Here is a 5,913-nt window from a genome sequence, read left to right on the forward strand (position 1 = left end):
AGATTGCAAGTTGGATAGAAAAAGTACTAGTGAATTATGTTAATTTCTTGGTGATAGATAGATCTCCTGGTTTAGTAAAAACAGAATTCTATTGCCACTTCTACTGTAGAAGTCGAATACTTATGTTAGAATTTATGAGTTTAGAGTTTGACAAACATATCCGTAAAAGAACTGAAGAACCAAACTGAACTGACGCAAATGAGAGATCGTAACTGAAAGAAGACTTATCGAATTTAAATGAATTATGAATTGAAGTTAATAAACTAAAGTTTTTATAAGAATAAACAAGTCTTAAAACTGATGCTAGAAGCTCATTAAACAGATTGAAGATCAGAACTGAAGACTTCGCAAAACTGAGCTGAAAGTCCTAACTCAACTGAAGTGTTCAAATTGAGAAGACATAAGTTAGAACTAATGTAGTCCAGCTGAACTGATCATTCGACCAGTCTGACTCCTGATCAGTTAGACACATCATCAGCTGTAATTTGAAATACTCACAAGACAAACTGACAGTCCGTATCAAAGCGGAACAGATTAAACATAGCAGTCTGATACATCGTACCTTTGTCAGAATAAAGTTGTTTACATGGAATAGAAGACGATTCAATAGATATTAACCATTAAATGCATTAAATGTGACCATTGGACTCGTAGACTATTTATAGCTAATGAGTTCATGTAATGCCTGAAGTAAATATTACAACTATAAAATAATATTGATGTCATTTTTGTAAATAAGTTGAAAAATATTCAATTTATTTTGATGGTATTTTCGTAAATAAGTTGAAAAATAATGAATTAATTTTAAGGGTAAAATGATAATTAGTGACATATCTTGCTCATATGAAGTCCAAATGATTTGAGATTTGGATATAACATAGAAAACTCAAAGATATAGAAGTTTTATGTTTTGAGTTTTGGAAAATGTGATCGTTTGACTGATCCAAAGGGATATACCGATGTTAAAATGTTAAATAGTATATATTATATTATATTATATTAAATAATATAATATAATATAATATAATATTTTTTTTAAAAAAAAGACTAAATTGGATTTGAGTCGGTAGAATTCAATATGAATTCCACCAAACTCAATTGACAGAGGATAGAAACGAACGAGAGGAGAGGAGAGAAAATAGGTTTCAGGTTTTCTTTTCGATCGTGCGACTTATCGGTTTATCCAATCGACGAACCGAATTAAGTTCTGTAATCGTTGACACGAGGTCTTCGATTTGAGGTATAAATTTTATAGTTTTTGTGATGTTTGAAATTCGTCGATTTCTGGAATAAATCCGATAAATTGTTAAATCATACTGAAATTGAAGATTGTTGAATAGTGTATGATCTTAACGAAGTAGAGAAGATTATTGTGTTGTTGTTTTGAATTATTCCTAATTTATTATAATTAGAGATTTTAATTGTTGAATTGAGATTGGAGAGTTGTTTATTAGTTGTTATTAATTCTGATTGTACATTCGGAGTCTACGAAGTATAGGCTACACGTTGATATAAAGTTTTCGCAATTTGACGGATGTTGTAAAACAGCTTATTATTTGATGTTAAGTTAATTAGTGTGTATTTGATGGTAGTATTGTGAATTAAATACACTATAATATTAAATTGATGAACGATAAGATTTAATAATCGAGTTTATATGTTGTGAATGAATTATTGTTGGGCTATTTGATGTTGTATATTGAAGATGTTATGATTGTATTGATACAGTGATAATGATCTGATAATTGTTGTTGAATTATTTAGATACAACACAAGCCTCGGGATCAAAGAAATAGCCAGATTATATATATACTCGATTATCAGGTACGTATTGACGTACGAGCATATGTGTGTATTGTTTAGTATTGATGAATACTATTGCGTTGAGTGATGATAAATCACTGGTATTGGGTGATTTGATATTATATCTGTTGTTGTTTATTATCGTTGATATTGTTGGCTGTCGTTTGTTGGGAGACGTCACGTTGATGTTGTTCGTTCGACGATATTGCTGTCGCCGGTGTTGGGGTGCGACGTATCGTCGATGTTATTCGTTCAACGATATTGCTGTCGCCGGAGTAGGGGTGCGACGTATCGTTGATGTTATTCGTTCGACGATATTGCTGTCGCCGGTGTTGGGGTGCGACGTATCGTCGATGTTATTCGTTCAACGATATTGCTGTCGCCGGAGTAGGGGTGCGACGTATCGTTGATGTTATTCGTTCGACGATATTGCTGTCGCCGGTGTTGGGGTGCGACGTATCGTCGATGTTATTCGTTCAACGATATTGCTGTCGCCGGAGTAGGGGTGCGACGTATCGTTGATGTTATTCGTTCGACGATATTGCTGTCGCCGGTGTTGGGGTGCGACGTATCGTCGATGTTATTCGTTCAACGATATTGCTGTCGCCGGAGTAGGGGTGCGACGTATCGTTGATGTTATTCGTTCGACGATATTGCTGTCGTCAGTGTTGGGGTGCGACGTATCGTCGATGTTGTTGTTGCAGTAGTATGGGAGTGATGACGTTGATATCGTTGGTGGTTTGATTGTCCAGAGACAGCAAAGGGAGTATTTATGTTATCATTCCAGTTATATTTTATATTGTTGATAATATAACTGTTATGTATTACGATGATGATTGTTGTGTATGCTCACCCTTTGGGGGCTGTTTCTGTTGGACAGGTTACAGGAATCTGCTGTGAGACAGGATAGTGGTGAAGGACTAGGTGTGTCTAGTCAAACAGTCCTGTAGTTGATAGTAGATAGAGACAGTATAGTTTATTGTCCTATTTGAGTGGTATGTGTGTATTTATTATACTGTTTCTGCTACACTGACGTAGATAGTGTGGTGATTGCACTATTTTGTCGTATATGCATTATATTATTACGTCGTTGAAAAGAAAATTTTTATGCATATGACGTCACATGTTGTATGGTTACGTGGCGAGGTTTGGGGCGCCACATTGGTGGTATCAGAGCATATGTTAGATGTCTGGGATGGTTAGGAGTTGGGTTTGTGATGAGGGAGTTGGATGACGATATTATCTGCGTGTGTCTGTGCATTTGACTTGTTATTGATGATTTCTCGATATGATTGATTGTTCTTTAGTTGAGTGTGCTTTCGTGCGAAAGGTGTGCTGATGATTTCTGGATTGTAATTGTTAAATGTTATGATTAACAATTTGATTTCCAGTGATGGCAGCTAGAGAACAGGTACATCCATGCGAGGAAACGGACGAGGTTGACAGTGGGTTTGGGTAGATGAATCCATTGCCACCTCTTCCTATGGGACAGACATCTGCAGATCAGCCTTTATTGCCTGGTGAGTTGACTTTGGCATAGTTCAGCAATTATCTTCCGCCGAGATTTGATAGCTCTGAGACTGGCGAGCGAGTAGAGAAGTGGATTGAGAGGATAGAACAGATATTTGTGACTGCACCGTGTGCTAGATCTGCTTGGTTACGATTGGCTACATTTCAGCTTTCGCGGAATGTATTATTGTGGTGGCAGACGACTGAGGCCGGATTGAGAGCCCGGGGCCGTACTGTTGATTGGGATGTGTTTCGGTCTCGTTTTCTTGATAAATATTTTTCTATAGCAGCCAGGCAAAAGAAAGAGAAAGAATTTGAAGATTTGAGACAGGGTAGTATGTCTGTTGCTGAGTATGAGACTCGATATTCTGCATTGCTGAAATATGTGCCACATGTTGCTACGAATGTTCATGCGAAGATGAGACACTTCTTGAAAGGGTTGAAGTTAGAGTTATTTGATCGTGTGCAATCAAATAACCCGGTATCATTTGAGGATGCAGTGACAAGGGCTGAGATGGCTGAGTTGGTTATGCAGGAGTATGGGGCTCAGAGACGATTATCAGAGCCGACTAGGGAGTCATTGAGACTACAGGGACAATCTTTTAAATATCAGAAGGGTTCATCTTCTTCTTCAGCATCATCTGGGAATCGCCGATTTGATTCATGACCTGTTGAGAGTCGTGAGGGCAGTTCTCAGTCTGTTCAGGGGCAGAGAGGGGAGTCCAGGGCAGTGAGATGTTTTCGTTGTGGGGGACCTCATCTGATCAGACAGTGTACACAGACCGAGATCACCTGTTTTGAGTGTGACGGTGTTGGCCATATAGCGAGACAGTGTCCTAGCCGTGAGGGACAACGAGAGCCCAGGAGTGATAGAGGTAGACCCTCAGAGAGAGGAGGACGACAGCCTCAGCAGTTTACACCACGACCTTCTGGAGGACAGCCACGTATGTAGGGAGCTGGTCCGCCTCAGGCACAGGTATATGCTTTGACACGAGAGCAGGCAGAGGAGGCACGAGAGGAGATGATAGCGGGTAAGTGTTATTTATGTTCTTATCCTGCTTATATTCTTGTTGATACAAGTGACTCGCATACATTTATATCGAAGAGGTTTGTGGTTGAGCATCATATGCGCTCGTCTCCATTGTCTATGCCTCTTTCTGTTTCGACACCCTCTGGAGTTGATTTATCGGTTGTATCGATGATATCAGATGGTATTATTTCTTATGAGGGCTATGAGTTGAGATCTGATATGATTATTCTAGAGATGACTGATTTTGATTGTATTGTGGGAATTAATGTGTTGAGGAGATATTGTGCGTCTGTTGATTGTTATCAGCGGGTAGTATATTTTTACACCGATGAGAAAAAGTGTTGGACATTTTATGGGAAGGCTTCTCGTCCTCGTGTTCCGTTGGTATCTGCTATCCGGATGTATCAGTTATTGGAGCATGGCCATGAGGGTTATCTTATTTATGCTGTAGATGTGACAGGGAAGAAGAAGGAGGTGGGAATAGAGGAGATACCTGTAGTTGCTGAGTTTGCTGATGTATTTCCTGATGAGATTCCAGGCTTCCCATCAGTCCGTGAGGTGGAGTTTGGGATTGAGTTGATGCCAGGTACTTCCCCTATTTCTCGTGCTCCTTACAGAATGGCACCAACAGAGTTAAGAGAGTTGAAAGCCCAGTTACAGGACTTGCTGGATAAGGGATACATTCGTCCTAGTGTATCGCATTGGGGTGCACCAGTCTTATTTGTGAGAAAGAAAGATGGAACGATGTGGCTTTGTATTGACTACCGAAAGCTGAATAAGGTGACGATTAAGAATAAATATCCCCTTTCTCGTATTGATGATTTTTCCTCGTATTGATGATTTGTTTGATCAGTTGCAGGGAACCTCAGTATATTCGAAGATTGATTTGATGTCAGGTTATCATCAGATACGAGTTAGAGAGGAGGATATTCAGAAGACAGCATTCAGGACCAGATATGGGCATTATGAGTTTTTGGTTATGCCGTTTGGGTTGACGAATGCTCCAGCTGTGTTCATGAGTTTGATGAATAGGGTATTTCAGCCTTATCTCGATCGGTTTGTTATTGTGTTTATTGATGATATATTGATATATTCCAGGAGTGAGGCTGAGCATGTTGGGCATTTACGTTCAGTATTACAGGTACTGCGAGATAGACAGTTGTATGCCAAACTCAGTAAGTGTGAGTTTTGGTTGGATCGAATGGTCTTCTTAGGTCATGTTATATCGAGAGATGGGATTTCTGTTGATCCAACGAAGGTCGAAGCCGTGTTACAGTGGTCTGCACCTACATATGTACCAGAGATCCGTAGTTTCTTGGGTTTAGCAGGTTATTATCGTCGATTTCTCGAGGGATTTTCAAAGATTGCTAGACCTTTGACACAGTTGACTCAGAAAGGTGTGCGATTTCAGTGGTCTGAAGCATGTGAGAGGAGTTTTCAGGAGTTGAAGCACCGACTGACGATCGCACCGGTGTTATCAATCCCAACAGAAAATGAAAGGTTTGTTGTTTATACTGATGCATTACTACATGGGTTGGGATGTGTTTTGATGCAGGATCGACATGTTGTGG

General features: G+C 39.4%; 1 long non-coding RNA gene across 1 annotated transcript; it reads left to right on the forward strand.

Moving 5' to 3' along the window:
* Nucleotides 1-1,760: 1,760 nt before the first annotated feature.
* LOC140976543 (uncharacterized) lies at nucleotides 1,761-5,634 on the forward strand. The gene is made up of 3 exons (XR_012175229.1): nucleotides 1,761-1,824; nucleotides 2,684-2,727; nucleotides 5,196-5,634. It is a non-coding gene; the product is annotated as an uncharacterized lncRNA (long non-coding RNA).
* The last annotated feature ends 279 nt before the right edge of the window (nucleotides 5,635-5,913 follow it).

Source organism: Primulina huaijiensis, chromosome 5, assembly GCF_012295235.1.
Source record: "Primulina huaijiensis isolate GDHJ02 chromosome 5, ASM1229523v2, whole genome shotgun sequence".
NCBI classification, from domain to species: Eukaryota; Viridiplantae; Streptophyta; class Magnoliopsida; order Lamiales; family Gesneriaceae; genus Primulina; species Primulina huaijiensis.